At 35.7% G+C, this 7187-nt stretch overlaps 2 protein-coding genes across 2 annotated transcripts in view; one reads left to right on the top strand and one right to left on the bottom strand.

Annotated features, from left to right (window-relative positions):
• LOC106868847 (transmembrane channel-like protein 5) overlaps nucleotides 1-7093 on the bottom strand; it is a 95083-nt gene extending 87990 nt beyond the window's left edge. The window contains exon 1 of the mRNA XM_052969462.1: nucleotides 6314-7093. The gene's annotated coding sequence lies outside the window, so the exon portion shown is untranslated. The remainder of the gene's footprint in view (nucleotides 1-6313) is intronic.
• Nucleotides 1-7187, top strand: part of LOC106868843 (S1 RNA-binding domain-containing protein 1) — a 261625-nt gene that overhangs the window by 15149 nt on the left and 239289 nt on the right. The gene's annotated exons all lie outside the window — the stretch shown is intronic.

The following is a 7187-nucleotide window of genomic DNA, read 5'->3' on the forward strand; positions in this document are numbered from 1 at the left end:
TATATATATATATATATACACTCTTTTTAGTCTCTCTTTTACTTGTTTCAGTCATTTGACTGTGGCCATGCTGGAGCACCATCTTTAGTCGAGCAAATCGACCCCAGGACTTATTCTTTGTAAGCCTAGTACTTATTCTATCGGTGTATCTTGCTGAGCCACTAAGTGACAGGGATGTAAACACACCAGCATCGGGGAGACAAACAGACACACAAACATATACATACATATATATACATACAACAGGCTTCTTTCAGTTTCCGTCTGTGAAATTCACTCACAAGGCTTTGGTCAGCCTGAGCTTTAGTAGAAGACACTTGCCCAAGGTGCAACGGTGTGGGACTGAACCCAGAACCATGTGGTTGGTAAGCAACTACTTACCACACAGACACTCCTGGGCCTATATATAATTTATATTATATGTGTGTGTGTATATATATATATATATATATATATATATAATTTATATTATATATGTATATATATATATAATTTATATTATAAATGTATGTATGTATGTATGTATGTATATGTATATATATATAATTTACTTTATATATATAATGTAATTTATATATATATATATATATGTATAATATATTTTAAATATATATATAATTTATTATATATATATATATATATGTGTGTGTGTATTTATATATATTATATATATACATGTATATATATATATATATATGTTTTCACCCTCACACACACATATATATACAGGAAGAAGAGAAAAGAAAAGGGAGATAAAGAAGTTAATAGTTGTTGACTATTAACAAATTCGTCATCTTCACTACTTACAACCGTTTCAATTAATACTCAATTTAGTTACAAATTTGTACATTAAATTTACATTTATGTGACATGCGTATAAATTCATCAGAGGTAAAAAGATGTACTTTTGGATGTTATATGTGGGCTTATCAATTCATTTCAGCAGACTAAATGTTATGGTTTATAATTTGTATTATTATATGCTTGGATGAGGGGTTTACAGGTTGATTAGAGATAAAACAGAGTAAATAAATAAAATATTCATTTATAAGGTATGAATAAGACTATAAGAATTTATAAATATGTATGCACACATATATGTACATACGTTCATATATATACACAGAGATAAGCGCATGTACCTGTAGAGTTACATGCACCCACACGTATACACATATGTATCCATGCATATACATGTACATGTACATGCATAAATACGTATGCACTTATACACACATATATGCATAGACACACACACAGATATGCACTTTTCCTACCTATCACCCCTAAAAAGAAAGTAATACAGACCCATATCAGTCAATCAATGCCCATTGGTTATTGAAATTTTGAATTAGTACTCTTTTACTTGTTTCAGTCATTTGACTGCGGCCATGCTGGAGCACCACCTTTTAGTTGAGCAAATCGACCCCAGGACTTATTCTTTGTAAGCCTAGTACTTATTCTATCGATCTCTTTTGCCGAACTGCTAAGTTACGGGGACGTAAACATACCAGCATCGGTTGTCAAGTGATGTTGGGGGACAAACACAGACACAAACATATACACATACATATATATACATATATACGACGGGCTTCTTTCAGTTTCCGTTTACTAAATCCACTCACAAGGCTTTGGTCGGCCCGAGGCTATAGCAGAAGACACTTGCCCAAGGTGCCACGCAGTGGGAATGAACCCGGAACCATATTGTTGGTAAACGGTTTTGTAAAATACTGATGTCTAAATGTACATAGGAATATAACTTCAGACACAGATAAAAATGTCTGTATACACACACACACACATATACCTATATATGTACACACACCCACACATACAGGTACAAACATATGCATACACAGACATACACATATATATGCATATAGACATGCACACGTATATAGAAAAATATATACATGTGTCTACATACACACATATACATGTATATCAGCAGACGTTCATACGTACGCATAGGTACATGCATGCATACACATACATATGTATATACACACAGGCGTGCATACATACATGCCCGCATATTCATATCTATGTGCATCTGCTCATATATTTATATACGCGCCTACATAAATACTATATGCTTTTTCCAGAAGGCTAGAAATGGGAACAATGATTTCCATTTGCAAATACTGATTGGGCACAGACAATGTGTCAGTAGCCAGCTGGATGAGATGTCTTCCTGGGGCTATAAACTACAGTAGCATCGTCCCATGTGGGTCAGCCACATTTAGATGTCATGCTGCTGCTGTTGCTGCTGGTTACATCTCGCTCAGAGATTTATTATTGCTCTATATATATATATATATATATATATTAACACATACATATATATATATATATATATACTCTTTTACTTGTTTCAGTCATTTGACTGCGGCCATGCTGGAGCACCGCCTTTAGTCGAACAAATCGACCCCAGGACTTATTCTTTGTAAGCCTAGTACTTATTCTATCGGTCTCTTTTGCCGAACCACTAAGTTACGGGGACGTAAATACACCAGCATCGGCTGTCAAGCGATGTTGGGGGGGGACAAACACAGACACACACATATATATATATATACATATATATATATATACGACGGGCTTCTTTCAGTTTCCATCTACCAAATCCACTCACAAGGCTTTGGTCGGCCCGAGGCTATAGTAGAAGACACTTGCCCAAGGTGCCACGCAATGGGACTGAACCCGGAACCATGTGGTTGGTAAACAAGCTACTTACCACACAGCCACTCTTACGCCTATATATACATACATATAAAAACATATACATAGATACACATACATACACACACACACACACGTGTACACACATATACGCCTATGCACTCAACCTGTAGAACCCTCACCTGAGCATATAATAATACAAATCATAAATCGTAACATTTCGTCTGCTGAAATGAATTGATAAGCCCTCATATAACATCAAAATTATACTCATGTCACATAGATGTAAATTTAATGCACAAATTTGTAATAAGATTATTGAGTATTAATTGAAACAGCTGTAAGAAGCGAAGATGATCAATTTGTTAATAATAAACAACTATTAACTTCTTTATCTTTAATTTCTTATCTTTTATTTTTTCTTTTGAATGGATATGAACTATATGCTTAATATATACCTACTGTTTTAAGGGAATTTCATTCTCCAAAATACTAGTTATTATTGTAATAACTAGTATTTTGGAGAATGAAATATGTGACGTGAGTATAATTTTGATGTTATATGAGGGCTTATCAATTCATTTCAGCAGACGAAATTTCCTTGGATGCAACCATCCCTTCATGAGGTTAACATATCCTCTTATCAAATTTATATATATATATATATATATATATCGTTTAACGTCCGCTTTCCATGCTAGCATGGGTTATATATATACATATATACATATAACCTGGACTTCTTTCAGTCTCCATCTACCAAATCCAATTACAAAGCTTTGGTCGGCCCGCGCATAACTCGCAAATTTTGAACCTTTAAAACATTAAGTCTCTGAAAATAAAGCTATCACAAGGCAAGGAACTAGGTGATATTTGTAACATTTTTTTTATTTTTTAGTATCCTTTATTGCATACAAAGTTAGGATTATGAAAGAATTGTTTTTGTTATTGTTTTTCTTCCAAACATAAGATTTTTTTTATATATTTAACTCCCCCCACCCAATTTCGTTACCTTTTCTTTCCCCCTGGGGTGTTATTTCTTTATCAAGGAAGTAAGAAAAGGAAAATGTGGACACCAATTGCCTGGTTTTAAAGCTTGCTTCATAGTAGCAATGCTTAAAATTTGTCAACTACGATTGCTTAGGCGCAACCAATTACTAGTTGAATGGTGTTTGAAGCTTGTTCTGTGTGTGTGTGTGTGTGTGTGTGTACGTGCGTGTCTGCACGTACATTAACCAAAGATGTAAACAAAAGCGAGAAAACTGGGGTGGTGCTGCTTTTGAACGAAGTCCTTTACCATACTTGTTCTGCACTAAGTTACAGGCACTCCCTTATCACATTAGAAATGCAATAAACCAATGATTTATCTATTTAAAGCTTGGTAACCAATAGTTTAATAATTGTAATATATATTTTAAAATTGTAATATAGATTTTCAAACAAATTATAAAAACACGATTCAGACTAAAACAGCTCCCAAAAATCAGTGTATATAAAGTATAGGGCTGTGCGATAGGAAGTTTCCTTCCCAACCATATGGTTCCGGGTTCAGTACCACTGCGTGGCCCTTTGGGCAGGTGTCTTCTACCCTAGTCTCAAGCCGACCAAAGCCTTGAGAGTGAATTTGGTAGAAGAAAACTGTTTATATCTTCGTGCGCATGTCTTTCTGATTGTCCTTCGTTTACCCCTTAACAATCGGTGTTGCTGTGTTTGCGTCCCCCTAACTTAACGGTTCGGCAAAATTGACAGGTAGAGTAAATACTAGGCTTAAAAAAAAACGTCCTGGGGTCGAGTTGTTCGACTAAAAAAAAAAACCTTCAAGGCGGTGCTTCAGCATGGCCACAATTTGATGACTGAAACAAGCAAAAGATAAAAACCGCTGCTTATAACATTATTCATATCTTTTGTAGGATGAAAGGTAGACATGTATCCCCACCACTACTACCAATACACACACACACACACACACAACTACAAAATACGCTCGGTTGTTAAATTCCAAATGAATAACAAGTACCTGTTGGGAATACATTTATACAGAGGAACTAAGGAATCTGTAATCTTCAAATTCATAAATATGCAACTTATTTAATTTATTGTTTTGGTTTTTAATGTTTAAACCGTTTGTTGTTGTTTTTCATAAGTGTTTCAAGACACTTTGTTGGTGGACTGGTTCAAATTTCAGTATGGACTACATTTTACCGCGGGATAAGGTTTTTTTTCCCCCACGCATGTCCTACATGATTGCTCGACCTGCTAAAAACACAAGCTAAGTCTTCCTCTAATTCCATCATGTCGTCTTAAATGAATTATGATACACTGGACAATGTAGTCCTTAATATACAAAAAGACGGCACGGTCGTGATAGGAACGTCTTTGATCATAGGCTTGCTCGATCAGAGTTTACCGCCGGTTAAACAATAAACAACCAGCCAAATCTCTCAGATCATATACTACCCTCTTCAAAGGACTCATTAAATAATATGATACTCATTTATCTATCTATTTATGGGTTTCAGCCAAGTGGCTGTGGTCATGCTGGAGCACACACTGCCTGAAAAACAAAGTTGGGATAGCCACGGCTAGAACGCTTTAATTGTATATCTGCTAAACCAGGGCTGGTCTACAATTAAACAACTAGGAAATGAAACCGAGTCAACATCTTAGCTTAGTATAGCCTCGGAGAATTAACAAAAAATAACAATGGTAGTCATCCTTTTTTTTTTTGTGAGTGTATGTTTTGAAAAAGAAAAAAAAAAGACGGATTCTTAGACAACCAAGAATTAATTACATGTGCAGCCAAGGACATTAAACATCTTTTCTCAGACACGAACCCACTACTTTCGGTACAGACGTCTAATAGCAACAGTAGTAATAATGTTGGCGATTTCTAATATTACTACTACTGCTACTGTCACACCAATAACAACAAATTCTTACGTATTCACACGACCTCATTTATAAACACGAGAATGCGTGAACCCCACACTTTTCAACTAAGTATCAGCGATGATATGAAAATTGTTCTACAAACAGAAATCGAAACTGGACTGCAGAATTGGCTCACCATATCTTTACCTTGGGTCTACGACGTTTTCACCTAGAGAGGGAACCACAATTAAACGTGGTCGCTCGACCTGCTTGAAATATCAGCCGAAATCAGTCTCGTATTACACCCTTTAGTCTTAAATTAGGAAGGAAGGGTTAATAAATTGTAGGCCTAAATACCCTTAAAATGACGGGTGATCACAGCTGGAATACCTCTGATCATAAATCAGCTCGATCTGGGTTAACCTGGAGCTAAACATCACCATCAGCTTTTGACATTGCAAAGGGCCTCATATTTACAAGTTAAGGTAAATAAGAAAGTTGTGTTGGCGAAGCATTTGCTGAATGCGTCAACAAGCAAAATCCTTATAATACGATCGTCAGTGTTACAACTAAAAGCGCCTATAAACATATAATACATATATATAGAGATAGATACACACACACACACACGTATACACAAACACACACAGCTACAGATTAATAATCTTTCGATTAATACATTTGAAAAAGTATCACACACGATAAGAGTGTAATAATATGTAAACAGTAAGCAAAAGACAAAGAATAGTTAACTTACTAAAAATATTATGGACACAGTGAGAATCCCAGCAGTTCAAACCATGGTACTATCCTTGTCGCAGATAAACATTCTTCTACAATTCCTTGTCGGTTCCTTGATAGAAATGTGTCTTTTAAGTTTTACGGACACTCGTGCACAACAAAAGGAATTGCGAGGACGGATATGTGTATGTGTATGTGAAATGTGAGCGCCTACTCAAAAACAACCAAAAATACAGCGACAAGTGTGTGTGTAAACGGAGACGGAGGAGTAAAATTATATACTGTTTCTCTATTAGAGTACTTCTTTAGTATTTTCTCAATTGATTATCTAATTTTTCTGTGAACATCAAGATCCGCTTCTTTTCTGTTGTGTTTCTATCCACACCGAAGTTAAGGATCACGTAAATATTTATGTTTTATATTATGTATACGCATGTGTAAAAAATGTGTCAGCAGGATAGGGTGTGTAGTTTTTCTTTATTGGTTACTTTTAATTAATTGGTAATTACTACTGAAACGAACATATTTCAGGTTCGCTACACATGCTCGTTGCCTGCTATTTCTCATGGCAATGACATTATACTTACAGGTACAATGGCTGTGGCGGAGGTGGTAATGCAGTAAGAAAGAACTGAAAGTGGGGAGGGGTAATAGTCGTACAGAAAAGAAGGTGGCGGCGATAGCGCAAATAAGAAACAGTGACAGTGGTGGTAATAGAAGAAAAGTGGTGAAGGCGCCAGTAGTGATGGTGGTGACGGAAGAGGAGGGGGTGCTATGATAGAAGAGAAAGTTGCGTTCATAGAGCAAAAGAGGAAATGGTGATGGAGATAAGGTTCTCATGTTGCTGAACTTGGTGGTGGTGTGTCTCATTGCTTGTTTTCTGTGTTGAT

This window comes from Octopus bimaculoides, chromosome 7 (assembly GCF_001194135.2).
Source record: "Octopus bimaculoides isolate UCB-OBI-ISO-001 chromosome 7, ASM119413v2, whole genome shotgun sequence".
NCBI lineage: Eukaryota > Metazoa > Mollusca > Cephalopoda > Octopoda > Octopodidae > Octopus > Octopus bimaculoides.